General features: G+C 37.4%; 1 long non-coding RNA gene across 1 annotated transcript; it reads left to right on the forward strand.

Annotated features, from left to right (window-relative positions):
* Positions 1 to 21,601: 21,601 nt before the first annotated feature.
* Positions 21,602 to 22,253, forward strand: LOC121068900. The gene is made up of 3 exons (XR_005819127.1): positions 21,602 to 21,637; positions 21,746 to 21,806; positions 22,202 to 22,253. It is a non-coding gene; the product is annotated as an uncharacterized LOC121068900 (long non-coding RNA).
* Positions 22,254 to 27,436: the final 5,183 nt, after the last annotated feature.

Raw genomic sequence — 27,436 nt, forward strand, 5'->3', positions numbered from 1 at the left:
CTTCCCAAGTCTTTCGTTTCCCTGAACCCGTAGATGGAGGCTGGGAGAGCAAAGTCCCACCCACTGTAAATGAAGAGCAGGGTCAGGACCACTTGACGAAACTAAAAATGTACAAGTCTATGGGGCCTGATGACATGCATCCCAGGGTCCTCAAGGAATTGGCAGATGTAGTTGCCAATCCTCTCTCAATCATATTTGAAAAGTCCTGGCAGTCAGGTGAAGCCCTGAGTGACTGGAAAAAGGGAAACATCGCTCCGCATCCCAAGGGTAGAAAGGAGGACCCAGGGAACTACAGACCGGTGAGCCTCACCACTGTGCCTGGAAAGATCATGGAACAGATCCTCCTGGAAGCAATGTCAAGGTACATGCAAGACAAAGAGGTGATCCAAGACAGCCGGCATAGCTTCACCAAGGGCAAATCATGCCTGACTAGTCTGGTGGCTTTCTATGATGGAGTGACTGCATCAGTTGACAAAGGAAGACCGACTGATGTCATCTACCTGGGCTTCTGCAAGGCCTTTGACATGGTTCCACGTGACATCCTGGTCTCCAAATTGGAGAGATATGGATTTGATGGGTGGACCATTCAGTGGATAAGGAATTGGCTTGAAGGTCACACCCAGAGAGTAGTGGTCAGTAGCTCTATGTCCAAGTAGAAGCCAGTGATGAGTCGTGTACCTCAGGGGTCTGTCCTGGGACTGATGCTGTTTATTATCTTTATCAACAACATAGACCATAGGATCAAGTGCACCCTCCGCAAGTTTGCAGATGACACCAAGCTCAGTGTTGTGGTGATACAATAGAAGGAAGGGATGCCATCTAAAGGGACCTGGACAAGCTTGAGAAGTGGGCCCAGGTGAACCTAATGAGGTTCAACAAGTCCAAGTAGTGCAGGGTGCTGCACCTGGGCTGGGGCAATCCTGGACACAAGTACAGACTGAGAGAAGAATTAATTGAGAGCAGCCCTGCAGATAAGGACTTGGGGGTTCTGGTGGATGAAAAACTCGACATGAGCCAGCAATGTGCGCTTGCAGCCCATGAGACCAACTGCATCTTGGGCTGCATCAACAGAGGAGTGGCCAGCAGGTGGAGGGAGGTGATTGTCCCCCTCTACTCTGCCCTTGTGAGGGCACTTGGAGTGCTGCATCCAGGTCTGGGGCTCCCAGCACAAGAATGATGTGGACCTGTTCTAACAGAGGAGGGCCATGAAGTTGATCAAGGGGCTGGAACACCTCTCCTATGAAGAAAGGCTGAGAGAGCTGGGGCTGTTCAGCCTAAAGAAGAGAAGGCTCCCAGGTGACCTCTTTGTGGCTTTTCAGTACTTAAAGGGGGCTTATAAAAAAGATGGATAGTGACCCTGCTAAATTAGGTAATGACAGGACAAGGGGGAATGGTTTTGAACTAAAAGAGGGGAGATTTAGATTAGAGGTTAGGAGGAAATTGTTCACTCAGAGGGTGGTGAGGCACTGGAACAGGTTGCCAAGAGAAGCTGTGGATACCCCATTCCTGGAGGTGTTCAAGACCAGGCTGGATGAGGCCCTTGACAACCTGATCTAGTGGGTGGCATCCCTGCCTTTGGCAGGGGGGTTGGAGCTGGATGGTCTTTAAGGTTCCTTCCAACCCAAGCCATTCTATGACTCTATGATTCTACGATCTAGAGTGCCTTAAAGCTTAACTGAACTGCGAGTGAGATTACAAATGAAGACAGAGGGAGGAAAACACCAAACACAAATGAACTATTTTTTCTTCTGTGAAGATCAGGCTTTCTCTTTCAACTACAGAAAGAAATTTCCCTACTCATATAGCCTGGCTCAGAGTGGATGCTAAATGTGGCAGTAGAGATCAGGAGTGACCTGAAATGATCTGGACTTCTCTTGACAATAATATAAGCTGTAACTTAAAAAAACTCCTAAGTCTCCAACTTTCCTTATAACAGGTGTTTATAATGTCTTTCTAAACATATGGATGTTTTTAAAGATTTCTCCTTAAGGACCTATATATATGAATTACTCCCATTGCACGAGACATTTCCTAAACCTTCTTGAATCACTGGATTCATCTCCATCTCTTTTCTTCAGGGGATCATTTTCTCGATGAAAACTGCATCTGTCAGAGGGAGAAAAGGAAGAATCAAACATTCTAATGGACTTTTATGTATCACACACATAATTTTTTGAAATAGGATGGTATTTTTTTGCTACTGCTGACTTTTCTGTCTGAAATTGTAACATATCTCCTCTTACACTGAAATTTCATTTCTCAGTTTGTAAACTCAACCGTTATGTACAGCAAAGAATACATCTCCATTAGCTGAATAGAGTAAGAGTTTTGAAATTGCTACTTGGACAAACACAAAACTTAGTATTTGAAAGGGATGTAGAAACTCCAGTACTCCCCTGTAAGGATGGATTGTGCTCAGTATACATGAATTGTCCCAGGCACCAAGCAAAATGCCTCATCAGATTCTTATCATGAAGCAGAAGAGAACAGGAAATGTGAACATTATTATCAAATCCAAATATAAAGGCAGTTTTAAAGAAATTGATATTACACCCTGAAATACTTAAATATAAGGCTTTTAATCTGTGTTTAGCTGTGATCAGCTCTACTGGTGCTTTTGTATGGAAATTTTCCTATTAGTAAATACAAAGGCCTACTAGTAAAAATACTCAAAGCAGCTTGAACAAAGAGGTCTTTTTAGGTTTATTTCTACAAAAGAGACATCTCTCAGCAAGCAGTCTCTAAGTTGTTTATGAAGATTTTATTGTATGATTAAAAAGTAAATTCTGTTTATACTATATTTTGCATTTGCAGTCTGGAAAAAATGGCGATTGATAAAAGTAATTATGCATATTTTTTTACATTTAATAAATTTATATTTTTTACTATTTGATTAAGAAGTTTGATATGCTGTTATGATTATCTTTTGCTACGGTAAGTTATAATGGAATAAGTTATAATGTAACAGTAAGTTGTCATGGAGTATTCCTACAAGTAAGGGTGAACAGCTGGACTATTATAGGTTTAACCCCTAGAAATTCCTTATAGGAAGATACACAATGAAGTCCACACCCAAAAAACAAAGCAGAACTTTACAAGGTAGATATCTAAACATAAAATCACTTTTTGCAATGGTCAGTTTGAATAATTAACCATTATTTTGCTGGAATTCGTGGAGATGCTGAAACATTTTTGCAGTAGTACACTAGTTTCAAACACAATGCTATGCCATTATGGGAAAATCACACTTTTCCCTGGTTGCCTACATATACGTTTTTTAACTGCATAGTTTCATGTTTTGTAAATAAGTGAGGCTTATTGGAATGAGAGCTTTTAGGCAAAACTTAAAATTCAAACACAGTGGAGATTAACAGTGTAATAGAGGGAAACTATAAGCAATATAAAACTATAATGGGAGACAATAAAACAGGCTTTTCTAGATACGTGAACAGAAAAAGGAGAACCAAAGAAAACACAGGTCTGCTACTAGATGGGGAGGGTCTCCTCACAGACAATGACACAGGCAAAGCAGATACGTTTAACGCCTTCTTCGCCTCTGTCTTCAACACTGATGATAGGCTTCGGGACCCAGGGTACCCTGGGCTGGAGGACCATGACGGTGGGAAGGACAAACTCCCAACCGACCCTGAACGTGTGTGGGATTTGCTGCTCCACCTGGATCCATACAAGTCCATGGGTCCAGATGGAATTCATCCCAGGGTGCTTAAAGAGCTGGCTGACGTCATCGCGTTATTATTATGTGTGGTGGTCTGCCCCTTCTCTTCTGGTGATACTGTCATTGGTTTCTCTTCAGAGAATATAAATGTTGTGGTTTAGCCCGGCTGGCAGTCAAACACCACACAGCCGTTCGCTCACCCTCCCCCCTCCCTCTCCGGGATTGGGGAGAGAAACGGGAAAGTGAAGTCTGTGAGTTGAGATAAAGACAGTTTATTAAGACAGGGAAAAGAATAACAACAATAATAATAATAATAATAGTATTAATAGTAATAATGTGTACGAAATAAGTGATGCACAATGCAATTGCTCACCACCCGTTGACTGATGCCCAGCCTATCCCCGAGCAGCCGGCCCCCCCTCCACCCCGGCTAGCCACCCCTATATATTGTTCAGCATGACGTCAGATGGTATGGAATACCCCTTTGGCCAGTTTGGGTCAGCTGTCCTGGGTCTGTCCCCTCCCAGCTCCTGCTGCATCCCTAGCCTGCTCGCTAGCAGAACAGAGCGAGAAGCTGAAAAGTCCTTGGCTTGGTGTAAGCACTGCTCTACAACAATTAAAACATCAGCATGTTATCAGCGCTCTTCTCATCCTAATCCAAAACATAGCACCCCGCCAGCTACTAGGAGGAAAATTAACTCTGTCCTAACTGAAACCAGGACAATAAATTAGTAACAATAACATTCTGTTAATGCTTATTTTCCAAGCAGTTCTGCAAACACATATACAGGATCTTATATGTATAGGGAACGGATGCAAAAAGGTCCCAGAATGCAGATTTTCTCTGTAGAACTGCTATTCCAAAAAAATTTTTACCATGGAAAAAAAATTAATGTATGCATATTTTAATGACAGCAGGGGAGCACTGTTTTTATAGACAACTGCTCGTGACCTTATGTTGGAGTTGGTTTGAATTCCCGGAAAAATAAAAATCCCACCCTTACATTGAGTTCTCTGTAACCTTGTAGCCGCCAGGTATTAATGAACTCAATCAACAAATGAAGTTAAATGTGCCTTTCTGTAGGGAGATGGGATATTTGCTTAAGAAATTAGTAGTAGGATGCACCCCATTCTACATAAATATCTATTTTAGCTTATTGTTATTGTTATTATTCCAGTATTTTTTAAAGACTGTCTCATAATTTTGATAATATCAATGCCTGGTGTTTTGGCAGCTGTGTTGTATATGTATCAGTCTCACATGGCCTTACATTCAGTCCTTGAGGCAGAGTTCTGAAGCTGATTCTGGATGATTACTGTGCAAATTAATCAGACTTTTTTTTTTTTTTCTTCTAATTTGGAACATTAAAAAGCTCTTTTGTATTATTCTCATTCTCTTAATTTTGGTGCTCTTGTCTTTTCTTTTGGCTCTTATATATAGTAATATCATTTAACTAGATTTCTTTTTTTCCATATGAGTCAGGTGATACAGTACCAGGTTCTCTCTTTACAGATAGGTAAGTGAGACGTGATTATGAGGAACTGTGTCCATGTTCTTCAGTCACTGTCCAACAACTTAGTGCTGATCTTTGTATTCTGGGGCTGTGTTTTCTCCACTTGACCACACTGTTTACGGATCCAGAGATATATAGGGGAGGTTTTAAGAGCTTTAGAGCCAGTCGATAGTTAGTCTTCTGAGCAGAAACTGGCCTGTCAGCCAGAGGCAGTAGCCTTGAGCACCCTGTGAAGGATTCACTCTGAATTCTCAACAGCTTTAACTAGATTTTCTGTGCCCTGTGCCAGCTGATGCTACTTTCTCAGATCCATCGCCTTCAGTTCCCCTCCACACAGATAATTGACTTCAGTTTCATCTTCCACCTTCATCTTTTATTCTCCTCCCTTCTGAGCTTAACTTCTCCTTTTCCTGTTCCTCCTGAAGTGGACTAATGCAAAAATAAACACATAAACATTTTAATATGGTATTAACATGATGATTTAACTGCTATGCCACAGTAACTTTGTGAGTTCAGTTTTTATCTTAGTTCTGTATATGTCATTTTGATTGTGAAGTTTTCCTATGCAGCAGGAACAATCTCTTAGTGTCTATTTGTACTGCATTACTTTATGGGCATCCTGTATATGAAATTGAAAGTAACTTAAGGGTGTAGATATTAAGTGCAATATCTTTGATTATTTCACCTTGGAAAGCTGGCAACTCTTCATACTTAAGTAGGCTCATTATCCTATAATAAAAGGGAATATATTGTGAGGTCAGGGATCAAATGAAATAGGGATAGAGGGATGATTTTTTGTGGCAAAAGCCTTGATAACAGAAACATATGATCACAATATGCTTGTTCATTAGCCAGGAGGAAAAAGCATGCTTCAAAACAAAAAAATGCTAGCAGATGTAGGGAGAGTATTTGGAAAGTAACTGTTGGTAAAGATAGAATTTTAACTTGCTTATTTTCTCAAACTTGCTTGTTGGTGAAAACCTTCTTTTCAGGGGGTTTGAAGTGAATTTCAAAAGCTTTTTTACATGTGATAACAGTGGAAGAGATTTAATGCATGTCTGAGATTATTTTCATGTCTGAGTTTCCGCAGATTTTAAATAATTAAATGATAAATAAGCATGTTAAACTCAAACCTGATCTAACTTTGGCCCCTGTTCTCCTACCCGTTCATTTGTATGACTAAGATGGATGGTCTTACTGACCTGAGCAGGATGCTGGTTCATAATAATATTTCTTAAACACATAATTCTTCTTAGTCAAATAATCAAATATATTTCTTAAAAATATTTCCCTAGACGGGTATAAATCTGTAACTTGAATTATCTTATTTGGACACCATCTTTTATAATTTGAGCCAATTTACTTAAACCTCTTGCATTTGACTCCAGGTATATGTATTCCTTCTTGTATATTGCTACCACAGTAAGGTCACAAATATTCTTTGTGTCTTCAGATAAAAATCTCTCATCTGTGATTGACTTACCATTTAATTCAGTGGTATGCTCATACATTGAGATAAACAGACTGCGACATAGGGAATCAATCAGAAACAGGAAAATTTAACACTGTAGTAATTTGGGAGCAAACGCCTTTTTCAACTAAATCCAGCAAAATCAGTGTTATCAAACTAGTAATGATTTTAATCTTTTTCATTTAGTTTGATTAATGCCTTGTGTATAAAATGTGAAAAATGGTAAGTGGCATTCATACTTCTTGTTGTTTATTTTCACACATAAAACAAGCTCAGTCTTGAAAATCTATATAATAAATTCAAACCTGTTGTTAAACTGGCTTGTAAAAATGAAGTGGGGAAATAATTTAGTGGTGTTTCATCTGAAAAAAAAATTATGAAAGATTTCACACTGTAAACAGCTGCCATGAACACTACCCCAAAATAGTTAGCGCACAAATCTCTTGAAGTGAAACAAGCATCTGCAAAACCCTGACATTTAGAGTCTTTCCCTTCCTTCACAAAAAACAATATATCATTCAAATTTTCCTTCCAGTTATAGTTTGTCTTGTTTAAGTGATTTCTTTAGATATTTGGGGCTGTATAAATTGCACTGGGAAACTGCCAGTGTGGTTGAGTTGAAAACTGATCAAGACTAAGGTAATCTAAACCAAGGGCTGCATTGTTAGCAGTCCATGGGTTCCCCTTGTTTCTGTTTGCTTTTACTTTTAAATACCTGGCTGCACCTCCTACAAGCTGGCAGCAGATGAGGAGCAGTCCGGAAGAGCATCCATAACAGCTTCTTGATGGAGCTGAGGCTCAACAGGAAACTTTCCACTGTTTCAGAAGCTAAAATCAAGCCCCAAGAAGGGTGGTGGTCTGGATGTAGAGCGCAAGTGAACTCTTACTCGCTGCAGTAGTTTGAAATATGGTTCCTGCTGTTTCCATCTAGAAAAGTAATTGCAGTTAATTAAAGGGAACTGATTTATTTATTTGTATCAGGAGATACAGTGGGATCAACACAGCAAAGTATAATTTATTGAAGGTTAAAGCATCTATCAATTATTCATGTTTTTGTTTTCTTCACTGTGCATCTGTGACATCAAGCAGTATGGGCCTTACTTCCATGTCAGAGCAACTGAGATGGAGACAGAGAGACGCGTGCTTACGGACAAGTAGGGAGTTCAGGAATAGCAGTCCTAGATTTTCAGACTCAGTTCAGTACTTTAATCATTATATTGTCTTCCTCTCTTCCCGCTGATACATTTCCGAAATGTATTTTATCAGTCAAGAATCACTTGCCAACTTAACAATAGAGAGCATATCAGGTGAAACATTTTAACTGTGGGTATTTAATTTCACATCGGTAAGTGGCATTGCAGGAAAGAACCTGCTTTCAGAAGATAAAGCTTTCTTATATCTGCTTAGCAGATATAAGCTGACATCACTTTTGCTTGGGTTTTTAAATAATTATGTAGCCAGGTAATCACTGTTTAAACCAAAGAAAGAACTAAACTGAAAGAAGATCTGAAGGATCCATGTGTACTTACTGCAATGAATCATCATTATATGCTCTCTACAACACCCCATCTGCTCCTAGGTTGCTAGTGCTGACAAGTTTTATTACAAATATTACTTTTATAAAATACCTAATCCACTAGCTGCAGTATTAGTTTCAAAGAATTATGGTATAGATGTGTATATTATGCATGTTATGTAACTCAGAATATATTTATCAGGGCAGGAATATTATATTTGAATTCATCTTAACACAGAACAGGCAGAACAATAATATAAGTATCTATCTTCGGGTTCACGGGGCTGAACTGTGAGCACAAGTGATACATTGTTATTTACCAGGCATATCATTTTCACCTCAAAATTTCTAGGTGAATAAAATAATCCCAATAAAATTTGAATCCCTGTAAGAAAAAGAGAACTTTAGTCATCCAGGATATATCTATTCAGGTATTCAGTCATCCAGGATGTATTTTGGGGGGTAAAGGAAAGAGTAATAAAACATTATGGTATTAAGCATATATGAAAGGAAAGAAGATCTTGATTGAGAAAATATTGAGTAAAAAACATTCTGTCAAAAAAAATAATCTCTGAGGTCATTCCATTCAGTCTGATTTTATTTGATATGAAAATTAAAAATTGGTATACTGTTAATACCAAAGTAAGGAGGTAGAGACAGAACTATCTCACTAAATTCCTCTTGCCAGAATAGATTCATGTAAGTATAAATTTGTGTATTGTTTGTTTAGTCAAATTTCTGAATTATAGAGTCTATCAAGAATTTTCATTTAGCACTCACTTATAAGACAGTGCTGCTGACAATCCACCTATTTAGTAAGTCTTGTTAAATATCTAGCCCATATCTTGTTATTCTTTCCTAAATCTTTTCTCTCAGGAAAATCCCACATTTCCAATTCAGTTTTACAAGCCTTTCATTTTAATCATATATAATCTTTTAGGCCACAGCTCTCTTTGGATGAGGAAAACATTTTTATATTTTACTTAACAGGTACCTCAGTAGTTGTTCTGAGGCTATACGCCCAATGTAACCAGTAAGAAGGAGGCTAATTCTCTATGTGTGTTAGTATCTTTCAACTGAGGCATGTGTAATGCTGTGGAAAAAGAAAGAATGATTAGTTTTATGTACATTTAACAGAAACTTCAGAGAATAGTAATAATAACTATACAGTGTTTTCACTGTCCTGTGCAGTTTTGAATTATGGGAGTTGTGTTGTTGAACCCTGCAATTGCTGCATATTTATGACAAGACTGTTTGTATAGTGTTTGAAAAAAAAAAAAAAAGTATTGATGAAGAAGATGTGGTGGCCTGTGAGAACTCTGGAGAAATGACCCATTGGTCTGCAAAGTTTAGAACTACTGGTTCAGAAAATAGCTGATCCTCACTTGCCTATGCTTGTGTTGAAAATGCTCCATTAAAAACCTTCTTCAACAGAAACTGGATGGCATTAACACACAACCATATTAAACTGTCTATCATTAGAAGCCAACAGTTCTGGAAGGGATAGTATTATATTTATCTGAAATAGAGTTAATGTCTTTCCTCCTAGGTGATACACTTAGCTTACCATTAATGTGCTAAGCATTATGCTTATATTACACATTATACTTATACTATTTCTGCTCTCTCTATTAAAACCTACAGCTTTGTAGTCACTAGGGAGTTTTCTATCTATATGATTTTCCATATCTGTTGGCTAAATTAGAGATCCAAATGCAAAATCTAGAGCTCATAAACATTAGGTGGATTTGTGAGTGACAATCCCTGGAGGGCTTTAGGTCCATAAACTAATGAGACATAAATATAGTGGAGTAGGGAAGGATATTTTTATCTGTCATATACAAACTAGTTCCAAACCTGTTCAGGTTATTAATGGAAAACTATATCCATTTCCCTAACATCAGCATTAAAAAAATTTCCAAGATAATTAGCATCTCTAAGAATGAATACTTTATGAATTGAAACTTTAATGGAAAAGTGATTTGGCATCATCTTTTAAAACTTTGTAGTCTTAACCTGAGTAAAATGGGTATAGCTTTCCACTAATTGTCATGTAAAGACTTACAATGGAAAGGAAATAGTACATTCAAATATAAGTTGAGGCGTTAGCATTTTGTGACATATGGCATCCCCGTTACTGAAATCAGAGGCATGTCACAAAAGCAATAATGATTTTACTCTATGTCGTGCCACAAGGTAGCAGTGTTGTGGTACAATCTTGATAGTTTTCTGATGCAAGTCACTGAGCATGGGATCAGTTCTGCTCCCATCAAAATTAACAACTTTCGCTCTTGACTTCAGAGAACTCTGAAATACAACCGGTGAAACCTCACTTCAACGATTTATGTGCAGTGTACTGATAAATATCACAATGCCTACTTCATAATATTTCATTGATTAATTATTGGAGAAACACTGAGAAAATTAAAAGGATAGAAAAAGACTTATAATCAGTGCAAAATATAATTTCATTTTGTTTTTCTTTGTTCTTGCATTTTTCTAGTATCTGTGAAAGTGAAAATGACTACAACAGAAAGTAATACAGTAATTAAGTTAACTGTTTATTCCAACAGCAGGATTTTGAGGGTATTATTCTTCAGGCAAGTAGTTTTTTGCAAAATGTTCTGTTTGATTAGATAATGTTTCTGCTGTTGAAGGCATATGTAATCAGAGATGAAGGGGTTTTTTTATTCTGAAGATCAAATACTGTGGAAGGTCAATAGTTGTCTATTGAAAATTAAGCATTAGTTCTATTTCAGCTATTCTGTTAACACAAGTAGTTGTTTCTAACTGAGCAGAACAGTATTTTTCTTTCAAGAGGGAGTCTTGTTTGCTGGGCTTCTGCATGTTGATAGCAATTCATTTTCACTGGAGGTGAAGGCACCCACAATTTCAGATTCCTTCATGCTCATGAATAGTATAATATAAAGAGAATTGTTCAGGCTCAATAGTTTACCCTGGGACAAGTGGACAAAAAATTGTTAAAGGTTTGTGACTGAAATAAAGATTACTATAATGAAAACGCTTAAGCCTGCCAATCTTTATCAATCTCTATATCAATCTCTATATCAATATATAAACCTTTATGATGTGGTCTCTGACTTTTATTGGTATGAAGTGAATGTTTTAAACTATACATAAGTAGCAAAGTGATGACGGATTGGAGAAGGAGTTCAGGGCAGATTGTCACAGCTGTCTTCTGCATGAAAATTATCTGCACATATGGAATACCAAAGGTGACTGAGGAAGCATTTATTGATTACTTTCAAGGTTGCTTCTTAACATACCCTCATAAGACTATTTTTTTCAATTGGTTGTATTTCTACTATACTTGACATATTTGGTCAGAAACATTCAGAAGGTGAAGACAAAGGTCTCTGAAGGTGAAACTATGTGGAAAATCATTCTCGTGTGCTGAAATGACGCATCTATTGCTTCCAGGGACTATAGGGAAAAGAAATATTGGTTTGTCTAGGCATAAAATAGTTTTGACTCGCATATGGCCTGAAAAGCATCTTTCCCCACTGTTGTGAAAACATGCCCTTGCCTGAACCTCAGTGCATCCAGGGGGAGTCATTGGACTCTCACAGCTAAATTCAGTTAGGATTTCCCCTGTACAAAACATATCTGCCCATTATGTCAACCATGCAGGTGCTGAATGACTGTCTCCAAACCCAATGAGAAAACAGCAAAAAAAAAGAAACAGATAAATAACACTCCCTCTGCTGGGAGACCATTCTGGCAACAATGTTGGGACCAAAATGAGGTAGATTTTAGTTGTGTTTTAAAGACTTTTCCTTCTAGGTGAGAGGAGAAAAATGAGGAGTTAAAATTGAGAATATAGACAGATAAAATAAAGATATCTGTAGGAAAAAAAAAAACAAACGTGCAGAACTGGAAGAGGGGATGAAGGCAACACTTGGAACAGACTACAAGTGATCTAGGCATTAGAAGAGATAGGAAATTACCAGAAATGGAAAGGGCAGGGTAGAAAAAAGTTCTACCAACTGACAGACTGTGGGAAGACATAACCTGTGGAGAAAAAAATATTTATAGTTACACATAGGCTATGTGGTGGTGCTGTGTTCCTAGCACAGCAGTCTAGGTGCCTGGCATAGAGTCGAGGTCCCGTGATATTTGGACAGCTCAGAATAGCCAACGTATGAACATAGAACCATGTCACTCGGCATGCACTAAATGGGAACAAAGAGGGTCCAACAAAAAGCTGTATTCTTGGCATTGCATAACTATCGCGATTTGTCTCTGCAGAGCCTCTATGTTTTATCACAATTATTCTTTTCTGGATGTAATGGCATATATGTTCAGTGAAAGATAATCGGATCCTATATGTTTATCCCAGAGAGATTTCCTTAAAGAGTAGGATGACTCACAGAACAGCCCTAATAACTTGCCAATACACACTAATTCAGAGACATACAGAAGGTTCAAAGAAAAAGATCCAGAATTTTATCAGCAAAACTCCTGATTTTAAGCTTGAAATTCATTATCCTAATCTCCTTTGAACAGCAGTGATTTTTGTTTGTTATATATTTTGGCTAGCTCAGGTTACAAGCACAAAACTGCAGGTTTATTTATTTATTTATTTACTTTTCTAGACAGAAGAATGATGGTCTTGTAAAATAGAAGAGGAAAAGCGGCACAATTGTTTTCATAAATACTAAAGTAGAGTTAGCCGTGATTTTTTTCTTAGTCAGTAAAATAGTCTACTTTTCTCCAGCATGTGATAAAAAGGAACTTAATTTCATTTTTATTTATAATTATTATTTTTGTATGTGTGTATACACATATTTACAAAGAAACATATCACAATCAAACACGTGCACTGTGGCAATTTTAAAAAAGCCTATTATACCACTCTGAATTTAGCACTGGTGTAGCCCAGTGCATTTACCTGTCTCACAGTAGACAATTCTAGATTTAAAAAAAACCATACAATGGCCTTGTATTTTTAATCTGCATATATAGTATTTACTGAAGACTCTCTATCAGAATTCGCTTGAAAGGACATGAGCTGTGGTTTGATGCTGTTGTCTTCTGTTTTGTCTGTCACTATTTCATTTTTAAAGTCATTCTAGCATCCATGTCTTTCTGTAAACACTTTCTATTTACTTCTTTGCAATGCAGTTTTCTTTGGTGAGCTCCCATAAGTAGAATGGAGCATCGCTTGTACTCAATAAATAGATCATTGCTGATCATGGCAGTATCTAGCTTCACAAAGACAGGACTTTGAAAGGTTGGTTAGCTAAAATTGGTTAGCTGTTAGTTAAGAGAGTAGAACGGTTGGCTGATACAGATTATTTTACTATTTCAGACACAGTGAATAGGCAGATCTGACTGCTGGTTAGATAGGGGATCTCTAAGGCAGTTCTGCAGCTGAAGAAAATAGTACTGACTTGATAGATGCACATGATTTTTCGGAGTACTGCATACCAAGTCCCTTGACAGACCAACATGCAAAGACTTGCTATTAGTATTGGATTCATATGAAATCCAAAACAGAATTCCTTACACTTGCAGTTGTCAGACTCCCCTGCAAATGTATTTGGTATTGGTTTGGCTTTAGTGATACATTTGAATAACAAGCTGGATCCCCCCTCAAAAGAAGAGAGAGAGAGAGAGAAGTTGCTAATAGAAACCTGTTCTTCTCTATTTACATATGTTTTGATCACTATGAAAGGCAGAAGTATAATCAGAAAAACATTCTACTGAGAATATAAAGATTTTGGTGGAAAAAGTGTAAAAGAGAAGCAGCTCTTTTTTTTTTTTTCACATGGAAACCATAGGATATTGCATGGTATGAAGCAGGGAAGGATGAAAATTATTTGCTGTGAATCCGATGTTGTTCTTTACAATTTCAAGTCTTCCTTTCTCTAATCATCTGTTGAAGTCGATTCTTTGGAAACTGGGAAAGCTGTGTGTGACAGAGCTGTGAGAAAAGTCAACTTTTGTTTCCCAATTTTGACTGTATTCATGACTGGTAGAAGCCTGAAGTCGCTACTTATCAGAGACAACGTATTTCTATCAGCTGAGAGAAAGAAGGACCCTAGCGCTGGATGATCTTTGAACTCTGGGCTCACCTTTTTCTAGTTTTCTTTCACATTTCTCTATTACTTAACTATTCAACACAAAGTAGCAATTCACTTTCACTGAGATGCTGTTTTAATTCCCTCTTTCATTCAGCCTGCCAATCTTTCTTCCAGCTCGCTGCCTAGTACCCTCATGGCCTTAATTTGAGATTGATTGTATGTAATCTCTTCAAACCTCAAGCCCAGCCTTTTGCTCCAAAGCAAACCAATGTTCAGCAAAACTCAATGCACTTAAGCACCTTCCTCCTCTGTGCCATTCTTCTTTGTGTTAGAAACTCAGCATTAGTAGTTGCAGAAAACCTCATACACGTGGCTGGCCTGGGAATGCAGGATCATGGGCTACAAGGAAATAAAAAGGAGCAGGAATAATATGCAAAGACAAAGCTCATCTGAACTTATCCAAGGACTGTAGAGTTCCCATGGGCTTGAAAGAGAACGTACAGAAAGAGCTCCTTCATTTTTGTTGCTGTTTTTGTTTTTTTTTTTTTAAAGAAAACCTTAATTTCTTAAAACCTCTTTTTCCCACTGTGAACAGAAATACCTAGTTTGTGCTGTTTGAAGCACACGCCCTGGCAGAAGCAAATAGGGTTGTACACTGCAACATAATTGGATAAGAAGCTTTGCTACTTAATGTAACAGTCATGGTAATATTAAGTATGCTTAATTGACAAAACCTCAACTTGCATAATAAAAGTCTACCTACCTAAAATATCACCTTGCCATTTCTCCCAGCAGTACTACCCTTCATCATGGTCACCAAAAATAATTTTAGAAATGTGGTTAGTTTTGATGAATACTATTTTGTATCTCCAGTTCATGGAATTTTTTAAATCAGAAGTCTTGCATTGTTAATGTTACCAACTGGTTCTGTGAAAAGCTCAGTTTTCATTTTCAAAGGTAAGTTTTTTTGTTCAGATATTTCTACAGAATAACACAAATGAATCAAAAAAAAAGTTTCTTTCTGCAGAACTGTTACACTTCAGCAGGCATCTTGTGCAATTCTGTGAAGTGTATCAGAAATAGAAGTGTATTAATTATTTTCTGTCTTTCCCTAGAAACGTGTAAATTCACATGTGAAAAATCCACAAGTCCTCTTCAATTGCTACCTTACCCTGGAGATGCTGTAAGTCCATTATCATGTATCTTTTTACTGACAAAATTGCCTAACCAGTGAAATACTGGTTTTGTGCATGCCTATGACTACATAAGCCTGAAACATTGTCAGGCTTTGTTAAAATACATTTACTACGAATATAAGTAGAGCTTTGGGCTTTCTGTCTGCCGACTCAAATCCGCTAGGTATTTTTAAAGAACATCTAATAGACTAATCCCAAGATACAGGAGAAATGCCTTCCCATTTTAGCTAAAGGTAGTTAGATAATTCACTTGTAGTTTCTTATATCTGCCTGAAGTGATTTGAATTTGCCAATCCTATCTTGTATGCCAATTCTAACTCCTATGATAACAAGGTTATAGGACTCTCTTAACCTTGCTCACTGAAACTGTTATACTTTACAGAAAATAATTAAAGATTTCCTGGTACACAGAAAAGAAGGGAAAAAAGGGCGAACTTGCTTGCTAGCCTGTGATAAGTGCAATTACATGGCAAGGGAACCTAAGTTTTATTCCCTTTTCAGTTAAGATTTGCAGAGTTTAAGTTAAGTGTTAGGTTGGGCTAGGAGAGGAATATTCAACTTCTCCATTAAGCAAGTGCCCCAAACACTTCAGGATATGCAATCGCAAGACTTTTTTTTCATTTTATTTATCTGTCAGGAACCATCAAGGGCACGCTGCTCCAAATGGAAGTGGTGCCATGAGCTGAGCCTGATAACAAGGCAGGCAGACGAGTGGTCTTACCAGCAAAGATGATGGTACCTGAGCAAGGTGAGGAGCAGGTCCAGGGGACAGTAATTAGGATCAGCCAAAAGACCAGGTTGCTGGGTGTTGTGGTTTAGCCTGGCTGGCAGCCAAACACCACACAGCCGTTCGCTCACCCTCCCCCCTCCCTCTCCGGGATGGGGGAGAGAAACAAGAAAGTGAAGCCTGTGAGTTGAGATAAAGACAGTTTATTAAGACAGGAAAAATAATAATAATAATAATAATAATAATAATAATAATAATAATAATAGTAATAGCAATAGTAATAATGTGTACGAAATAAGTGATGCACAATGCAATTGCTCACCACCCGTTGACCGATGCCCAGCCTATCCCCGAGCAGCCGGCCCCCCCTCCACCCCGGCTAGCCACCCCTATATATTGTTCAGCATGACGTCAGATGGTATGGAATACCCCTTTGGCCAGTTTGGGTCAGCTGTCCTGGGTCTGTCCCCTCCCAGCTCCTGCTGCATCCCTAGCCTGCTCGCTAGCAGAACAGAGCGAGAAGCTGAAAAGTCCTTGGCTTGGTGTAAGCACTGCTCTACAACAATTAAAACATCAGCATGTTATCAGCGCTCTTCTCATCCTAATCCAAAACATAGCACCCCGCCAGCTACTAGGAGGAAAATTAACTCTGTCCTAACTGAAACCAGGACACTGGGGAAGTTCATAGGGATGAGGCAGGTCTGAAGTTGAGTCAAGCCTAAGGGTTGGGTCAGGTTTGGGATCAACGGGGTGCATGGCTTGGATGCAGTGCACCTCCAATAGCTCCCTCTCTCTTCTTTGGCCTGAACAAGGGAAGGCTAGCCTCTTATCTTCAGTAGTTAAACTCACCTGCAGTCCTCGAACAAAACTTAGTATAGAGAGTTGATCCATCCCTGGACCACAGGACCATCTGGGCACTAGTTCTGCTCCTGAATTTAATACGCTACAAGAGAAAGCCTGATGAAGCTATTTTAAGGGATTATCAGTGAATATATTTCCATATAAATTTTGAAAAGTGGTCTTTTAAGGATGATGTAGCCTTCTACATCTTTCTTATTGGAATACAGCATTTCCATTGCACTATTTTTCTTTCCGGAGTTCAGACATCTTCAAAACAGACAGAAATCAGATGGTTCAGGTAACTAATGCTTGCTTACTTGCTGAGATAGATATATTTCCCTTTGCTGAAGACAAGAAAACAATTATTTTACCTCTTGTAAGCAATCTGGCTTCTCAGTCAAAGGTATACCAAGTGACACATTGCCTCGTTATGGTCTTCATGATTACATACTGGAGATTTGGAAGCAAAAACTGTTCCACTTGGGACCCTGCTTAGTCCAGTATACAGATCCAGGAAATGCTCTTTTCTCCTATCTTTATTATCAATTCAGTCCAAACACAGTAGATGAAAGAAAACAGAAGGGTAAGCACTATGTAACAATAAAGTCCGAACAGTGTGGTAAGCAACTACCTAACAGCTGATGACATGCCGGGAAAAGAAAGTTGTTAGGAGGAGGAGGAAGGAGAAAAATGAGGTGACCTTTACAGTTTTTTCAAAAATTAATGTGACTAATGTAATTAACATGTACATTAATTCCACTTTAAATGCACTACAATTACTACTAATTCCTTTTATTATGGTAAATATATTTAAAAACTCAAATTATATACTTGTGTTTATGGGTAGAATTACCATCTATGTGCTTTAATATCACCACTATACTTTTTAATTATTACTACCAGTGTAACACTGTTGTGCAATGAAATAGTAATAGGCTTCAGGCAGTGGATCTTACAGCCTTAATTAGCTGTAGTGCAGAAAAAAAAAAGGAAAAAAAAAGAGTCATAAAGTTTTGAGAGATCAAGTACTGCAATAAGTTACTGTTAGTTAAAATACTCCTGGTTCGTGTTTAGAATACAGGATCAAAGACTTAGATGGATCCATGGAGTCTGGTATTTTATCTGTGATGCAGTCTAGCATCACGCTTTAAAGAAGGCAAAAGAATCCCCTTAGTGAACAATTATGAAATTATTTGCCTTTTGGGAAGTTTTCTTCTTTCTGTCAGTTGAACTTGTTCCATAAAATATGAAGCTTGTGTCTCTTCAGCAAAAGTGCTCAATCTTATCTAATGCAACTGTGGCTGCCATCACTATCTATATAGTGTCTAATCTTTTAAAAGCTTAAGCCCTCAGCCTCAGTGTATCTAATTAAAGATACAGATAGCATGAGAAATGAAAGCCATGGGGCAGGTCAGCAAGGCCAATTGAAAGAACTAGTTTTCTAAGTGAGGAATATTTAGATGCATAATATTACAGGTCTGTAAAGATATGTCCCCTTTTTCTACACCATATAAAATTCCTCACTCTTACAGCTGTAACTTCATCTTTGTTCTCCACTTCTGAATATTCCCTTTTCCTACCCTCCTTGTTCTCCTCTTTCTTCTTTCCATTCTACCAGTATCGCAGCAAAGAAAATCACATTGGGTCACTCAAGTCACTTCACTACCCTACCAAACTAAGCTTTTTCTTGTTTCTGATCACTTCAAAAGAGGGCTCATACCACAGATTTTAAATAGCTTTGTGAGGCTTCAAGACCAAAGCCAATTAAAGGTTTAAAAGAGGAAGCTAACAGGAACAAGATAGTAAATGAAGGTGATCCAAGTCTTTGGCAAACACATGACCTGGAGATAGAAAACAGAAGCCACAAGACATGCGTTTTGTCTCCTCACTCTGAAACTGGCAATGAGCTGACGCTTGAGCTGCACTAAATTGGCAAGAGTTTAATACTTCCCCCATATAGCTGAAGGCCAAGGATCTCGTCCAGAGATTGTGCCTACTATCTCCTCATTTGTGTGTTTTAAGTGCCAGTAGCTTGATGGAATTGAGGAAAGTATGTGGTAGTTCAGGTAATAGTGCCCTATGCTTTTTGGAGTAAGGGGAATTTAATTATTATTTTTTAGTCTGTTTGTAGCATATGATCCATCATAGTTTGGAAGGGGAAAAAAAAAAAAAAGAATCTGAAACTGTACAATGGGATGGTTTTCCTTTTTTTTTTTTTTATGACAGCTGAGGGGTTGGTTTTGCAGCAGTACACAGTGTTGATGGCGTCATATCATACTGACATCCACAGAAGTACAGTGTGTCTATTGAAAACCATTACTGATAGAATGATGTCATTTAACAATTTTTTCAGTTACACAGGGATATAGAGCCACTTGAGGATGCAGAGCTGTAGGCACATACTAAGAGTTACAAATCCAGTGCTTCTCCTCTGTGGAACCTAGTTATTCTTACTTCTTTCTTTATAAAAGGTTTTATCTTTCCCACCTGGGATGAACAAGAGTTAATACTTAGAATTTAAAATTGGACCTTCAAGATAATTAGTATAACCTGTTATGTGCAAAGACTGTACTGGCAAGGCTTTGATTTTACTCATACCCCATAGTACCAAATCAACAAGTCTGCCATTATGCTTACCAAATGCACAGATGTACAAATATGGATTTCTCATTGTGGATTCTGTTTACTCTTTTTTTTTTCCTTTTTTTTCTAGACAATCCTCTAAGTCTGTTGCACTGTCCTTTGACTGTTTTCCAAAATGTAATAGAGACCTGTCTAGCTAAGCACAAACTTTTCTAAGCCAATGAACCAAAATTTAAAATAATTTTTGGAGATTTTGGAGAAGCATTATAAAGAACTTTCCTGCAAAGGAAGACAGCTGTAATCAAGTACTCAGTAACAGCAGAGCTCTGCAGCTAGGACATTTTCATGCTGCTTCCTTAAGTTGAATCTGAGATGATGAACTCAGTAAAATTAAGTATAGCCCACTCTTGCAAACATGGGGCATTTTTTCAGATCACTGATGGATTAGAGGCTTTGACCTTGTGTTATACCAGTACCTGGTATATGAGTATATATTATCTGAATGCATACATAAGTCTTACTCAGTATTCATTGATGATTGCTAGATGCATACTACAATGCAGAGGTTAATTGCTTTTATGTAATTTACAGAATTCATGTGACAAACAAATAGAGCTGAAGCACTGAATTGAAGACAAGTAGAAACAGAGCAGTAACAGACTGAAGCACAGTGCAGTGTGCTTATACGATGCTTTATATGGCAAATCCACAATGCATTTGAGCCTAGGAATAAACAAGGGGAAATATGGAGGGGGATTCTGAATGTTGCATAATTCTGCAGCTTGCTTTACACCTTAGCCATGTTGAAGGGTGAGCTAACGCTGCCTGCAGTGATGCCTCTCCACTTAGCTCAGCTTTGTATACACAAGTCTGTATACACAGGACTAACTGGATTTGGATTTACCAACTCCTCTTCCTCCACTTCACTGCTGACTCCAGCTCCCTGCAGCATAACTGATGCTTATCTGCCCAGGTTGCTGCCACGATTAGGCTTTGTCTTCCCTCGATGGGAAACAGGTCCTACAGCAGCTGCCCTGCCACGGGGCTGCTGCTCTGTACCTCCCCGTCCAGAATTGTGCCCTTTGATGGCCCCTTTGATGCTGGGCCACATTTACACCAAGTGACTGTGACTCGAGTTGAAGAGCAGGTATTAGGAAATATCAGACTGCTACCAAAAAAAATCATGTGATTTATCATATATACTTTTTTTTTCTTTTAATTTTAGAGGCTTTGAACAGGTTTTCATTTTCAATTTGTTCTGATGTGTGGAAACTTACTCTCTTCCTCCCCTAAACTCTATTTCTTAAACACATCCTTCTTCCACCAGTTATTATGAGAAGAGTTTAATAAAACCCTCCTTGCACTACGGCTGAAATAATATCTCGATATTACTAGATGAAGAAGCAGTGGTAACAGTGACTGTATCTTGAGCCTGAATACAGAGAACCAAGAGGGGAGGCAGAATCATTTGTAGTCAGGCCTCTCAGAATCTCAGAGGACTGTTCTTCAGCTTTGGTCTTCAATTATAATAAGATTTGGGTCGGAAGCAATTAGAATGTTGAACTCTTAAGTTAAACTGAAACAGTAAAGGCTTTTGATATTTTAGGACAGCATGGGCGAAACAGTCATCTTTGGTTGATATGATCACTCAGGAGATGAAAGGAAGCTTAAGGAGCTTAATGCATCTGTTTGTCAATAACAAAATCGCCTTCAGGGTTTGTGCTGACAAATATGAACTTCTGCAATAAAAAAAAAAAAAAGATGTCTCTAGCATTAAAACATAAACAGTCATAAATTTACTTCTAATATTGAAAGTATAAATAACAGAATCCTTCTTTCTTCCGTGAAACAGCTGTGGACAGAGTCTAAAGATGTTTACCTCAGTCGTGCTTTTAAGTTTGAGGTGTATCCCAAAGAATTATACTGTTAAATATCCCCATCATTTAGTACAGTGGTGGGAAAGAGAGAAAACAAAGAGGAGATTTCTAAGGCATTACTGTTTTAAGAGCAACATCCTATCTCCAACCATAACCAGTTTGGGATGTCTCACAAGCAACGGGAAAAGATGTAAGTTAGGCTATATTATTTTTTCACACAACCTCCCTCATTTTGGTCTTGAGAACTGTTTTACTAAGAATGATAACATTTTCCATTATGTTTGATTTTTTCTTTCAGATTCTTTCCTTAAAACTGTAATGGAACATTACTGATCATTGCCTCAGATAGAGAAACTGCTGTAAGTCTAAAATTCTTAATGTTGGATTAGGTGGCTAGACTAAATTATTTTCAAGAAATCCTCTTTCTTTCCTTTTCCTTTTCCTTTTCCTTTTCCTTTTCCTTTTCCTTTTCCTTTTCCTTTTCCTTTTCCTTTTCCTTTTCCTTTTCCTTTTCCTTTTCCTTTTCCTTTTCCTTTTCCTTTCCCTTTCCCTTTCCCTTTCCCTTTCCCTTTCCCTTTCCCTTTCCCTTTCCCTTTCCCTTTCCCGTTTCTTTTTCTGTTTCCGTTTCCTTTTCCTTTTCCTTTTTTTTCCTTTCCCTTTCCCTTTCCCTTTCCCTTTCCCTTTCCCTTTTTCTTCCTTTCCCTTTCCCTTTCCCTTTCCCTTTCCCTTTCCCTTTCCCTTTTCCTTTTCCTAGTTTGATGATGTAGTAAAGAATACAGATATCCAGATAAAGGTGGCTATCAGGAAAAATAGGTAATATTGATATGCCCTCTTCCTGCTACTATAACAGTGCCATTTTTTTATTTCCTTTTAAACAGCATATTTTTCACCCTTTATGTATCTTGTGCTGTGTTAGTGGTTGTGTAGTTAAAACTTAGCATTTTTATAAAACGTACTAGAAACCTAAGTAACAAGGTTTGCCTGATTGTAAGACTAACTCTTGATGTTATTTCTAAGCTGTGAAAGCATTGTGTAATACCACCATGTTGAAGCATTCTGGTTATATGACTTTATGACAGATAGAGGAAGACCAAATAGCAGCACGCTTTTCTAACAAAAGGAGCATTGGGAAGGTGACAGCTGCCATCTATGAAGTGATGGAGGTATCTTGGGTGTCTTTGTCAAGCTACAGCCTAAGGCCAGTCTTGCTGGAGATACAAGGAACAGTTAAAAGTACTGACAAGCATTTTAAGTACGAAAGAATTGAGGAAACAGTGAGGGAAAAAATCAGTGGGGAGCTGTATTTGTTATTGTAATTTGTTCTTAACACAAAATAGAGCAGGAAGGCAAAACTTTTTTTTCTTTGAGTGACAGAAATGTAAACAAGAGAATTAAGATTTCTTTTGAGAAATTAAGGTTGTACTTTGTTCATGACAAAAAAATAAAATTGTATGTAATGTGCAAGTAAAATATTTACTAGAAGGCATTCTGTTGTCTCTGACACAAAGGGATCTTGAGGCTGAGAGACCCCTTAAAGCTATAACCTTTTAAGTAATTATATGATTGTTCTGTAGGTTCGCTGGATGAAAATATACTCTTAAAACTTGGAAGAAGTGTGAGAAGTGATAAACTGGAACTAAGTAGAATTGCATTAATTCTCATTTCTCTAATCCACAGACCTGCTCTGCCTCTCAGGAATGACCCTTCATGAACTAGCATAGATTGAGTAGCTCACTCAACAGTAAGGAACTCATTCATTTTCATAGATGCCTGTTAAATACCTTAGGCAACTAACTCCATTTGAAATGAATAGTAGATATTTATATACTTTATTGACCCTGGACCTTATATTTTAGGGACCTCTCCCTGTTGGGAAGCCATTTAATGACAGAAGCCAAAACTTCTGGGCACCCTTATAAAGTGAATTATTTCTGTTTATTGTCATGATTACTGCTGTAATTGCTGGAGGGTGCATGGGTTACCAAAAAGTGGCTGCACATTACAGCTATAGCAGCTGTGATGACCCACTATACAGATTTACAACATTCGTATCAGTTCAGATTCCCCAGCCTGCAAGAAATGTGGGTATGTGTCAGCACAAAAACAAGGCCAGAAGAAAAAAGAAATGCTGGCCTTAGTTCAGGAACATCCACCAGCCTTGAGGTCACCAAATTTTAAAACACTAGCAAGATGACTTCAGACTTGGATTCTGAAACGACCTATATCGTCCGTCACTGCTATGTCTCTAAAAATAGGTATTCAAAATTCTGAGCAGGAGTCCTTGGCAGGGTCTGTGGGGTGACTAGTTAGTAAAGGCATTAACGTATGTGTCAGCTGGGTGTTGGAAGACAGCTTCTGGGTAGCTGCCGGCTCGATGCAATTGTAATTTTCCTGCAGTCTTAAACACTAAGGTAACTGACAGGAGTCATAGTAGTGGAATAAAGGGCTATTTTTTGCATAAATATGTTGAGGTCTAACGGGGACAAAATATTTCATTTTTTAGAGCAGCTGAATTACAACATTACTTGCTCAAACTCTGTGTACCTTGACATTATTCCTGAAAACAAACTGGCAATTTTAAAAATACAGCGCTTACATGTATTCTCTGTGGAGTAACAGCCAATCTGGCACCAAAAGGAAGAGGTAATAAGAAGTATAATTGCCTAATATAAATAAGCTCTATGGTGTCTGCTTTCCATTTTTAAAAACACCACCTTTTTATATCTTCCTATAGCTCATATTTAAGTTTTGTACTATGCCAGCCTGAGTGCACTTGCTGCGGTTTAAGTGCAAACTCATACAGTTCTCAGTTCTGAAGAGCATAACAATAACATCAAGAAATATGTTTAAAAAGTTAGATCTTGAATAATATTTGTTTGATTTTTTTTTCATTTACCTCAGCACAAACTCTTTAACAATTGTTTAAAATGCTACTTAAAATAAATTCTTCAAAAGGAGGGATAAAAAGTGATACAGTGTGGTCATTAGGTTAATCAGTATGATTGACGGCTTGACAAATCTCCCTTGTCAAATGAAGCTGCAACACATATTCCTCAAGCTCTTTACATTTCATGGCATTTTAATTTTCCCACTAGAATCTTCAAGAACAGTGTAGTTTTCCTCGTGCATGGCAATGCCTAGCCAACACCTCAGGTGAACACATACACAGCTCCTTTGACACCAAAAATAGTATTTCTGTCTAAACAAAACAAATGGAGAACTCACTGTAACCAGCAGTTAGCACACAGCAGCAGCATGTCCTCCTGTGTGAAATATCTATAATACTTTATTATTGTGGCAGCTGATGAAATAGTAACAATTTGCTCTGAATTTTTCATATGGTATGCACATTTGTTCTCAAACAAAAGGCCTAAAAGTAGGTCCAGTCTTAGAGACTGGATTTCCAAGAATAATCAAGATTCATACCGCTCAGCACATGCATTTGAAATGCAGGACAGTATCTCTTGGCTATGCGTTGATAGCCTTCTAAATGTAAAATGCAATAAAGCAAATTTAGCACAACAGCAATAGTAAAAGTTTCACAGTCCAAATAGACTTCTGTTTATCTGCTTAGTTTATCAACCTACTGCTTAAATTTCTGTAGAAAGGACCATAAACTACAGGTTTTCATGTTAAAAGCTAGCAAGAACATAAATCTAAAAACTAAACTGTAACTAAAATGTTAACTTTAGAGTTGTAAGCAAAGTGGGTTACATTATCATCCATGAAACATGAAAAATTTATGAAAATAATAGTCATTTAATTCTGGCCAGATTCCACATTCTGCAGCTGATAGCCTTTACCTTGGCAAGCTCAGATCTTGTTTTTACTAAACTAAAAGTTCATTTTGCAGCTTACTTCACAATGATTTTTTTTTAAATGAAATATAGAATATAAGGGAAAAAATAACAAAAAAAAAACATGTGAAAACGATGTGAAATACTGATAAGTCCAGAATTTCAGGTTTCAGTCTCAGCTGAAAAAAAAAATTACATTGTTTCCAGCTGATTGCAATTATGTGATATGTAAATAGTTATCCTTGGAAGGAAGAAAACATATATGTGAATTCCTAACCTTCTGTTTTTATTGATTAGTACTAATGCTATTTTTTTGGGACAGTTTGCTCTCTATTCTTTCAAAAAAAGTTTCATACATTCAGAAGAAAATCTGGATTATCAGCAATTGTAACATAAATGCAGAGAGTTGGAAAGATGTGGGGATGGAGAGAGAAGGAGATCTTACCATAGCACAGACTTTCCATGAGCATTCACTTTGAAAGATCAGGTTATTCTATTATGAAGATCATTAGGGACTAAAAATGATTCAAAACTATACTAAATATCTTTAAATTAAATTACCAAAGACTGATTATATGGTTTATTTTGTAACTTCTCTGAAAAAAAAAAAAGGGTGTGTACTTAGTAAAGCTGTAATTTTTGGAAGGATATACTTTGTTCATAAAATAATTTTAAAAAGTCATTGCATATCTTCTTGAGTGTAAAACTCAACACATCCTTAAACTTATATATAGTGCTTCTGCAATATTTTAATATTGGCACATTGAAAGGACTTTATGTCCCAAAGCATTCCGAAAATTTAGTATTAGGAATGGGCTAACAGCTATTGACCCTCCCACCTTTTTCCATATCAAGAGATGGATGTCTATTAGCACTAATCAAATTTGAAAGTTCTTATGACAACTTTATTTGGACAAATAATGATTAATATATTCTTAGAATTACTTATGCACACCTTGGACTCAATTATGTTTCAAAATATGTTTCTTCTGAATTAGAAATAATACTGGCAGGGAAAAAAAGTCTTTTTTTTTTCTTTTTTGGTGTGGAAAAACCTCCTCTCAGTTTCATTTTGCTTTTAATCTAATGCAAAGTGAAACTCAAGGTCTTTCCAAAATATTTTTACCCTTTCTCCCCCAATAGCAATGAATTCTGTAATAGCCTATTGGATAAAGTCTTTTCTCAAATGTTAGAGAGTATGCTTCAAGTCCCCAGTTACATGATTTTGAACAAAGACTGAAATTTGGATTTCCTGCACTTCAAGTACTGAAACATGATGCTGCTGTGCTATTCTTTATTTGCACCCAAAATCCCATCTAGGAGCTGTGCAACCCACCTAATCTAATATGTACAAGACACATTTAAATGTTTGTGGAAAATTTAATTTCTCATAAAAAGCAAACATCAATAACCACTCTAAGTTTGAAAGTACATTTTTATGTTTACAGTGGCATGGCTATGTACACAGCTAGGTCTGGAATTTAAAATACATTTGCCATTTATACATATTGAGTTTAGACTATTTTTTTTTGATTTCTGGATAATGTACCCTTTACATCACTATTGGCTGACACGACTCATTGAGAAGCCTATCTTACCACGTGCTCACCATAGATGAGTAATTCTATATTTAAGACCTGCTGACCATGTTCCTTGAAGGGTTTCACAGGTTTCCATTGCTCAGAACTAGCCCCTATTGTTTTAGATATGGGTTTAAGATAGGGGTTAGATACGTAGAGAATTGATTCTCAGTGATAAATTTATGAAATTGAACATGAGGGAAATAGTAATTTTCCTATAATGACTGGCTAAGTGAATACTCTTAAATTTTGTTAATCTATTTATCCTTATGCAGTGCAATGCGCAAAGTATCTTAGAGCTATTCTGATTTCCTTGTTCCTACATTGCTATATTCCTTGGACACTTTTTTTTTTTTTTCTGTGTAGATTGTTTCTATCAGTCTCAAAACTCAAAATTACAGGCACAGAGTGCGTTATCCATGGCAATGAAGAATTTGTGTGACTCTGAGAAGAAATCCTGGCAACATCTTTTGGGAATACATTTAATACAGATTTGTGAACCAGAAATATTCATTGTTTCTGAAAATGGAATGAAACATTCAGTAATTTATGTTTATCCTGCTAAACTGGAGAAAGTGATAATGCAGAAGCTACAAGACTGTATCTCCTGAT

The sequence above is a fragment of the Cygnus olor genome, chromosome 4 (assembly GCF_009769625.2).
Source record: "Cygnus olor isolate bCygOlo1 chromosome 4, bCygOlo1.pri.v2, whole genome shotgun sequence".
Classification (NCBI taxonomy): domain Eukaryota; kingdom Metazoa; phylum Chordata; class Aves; order Anseriformes; family Anatidae; genus Cygnus; species Cygnus olor.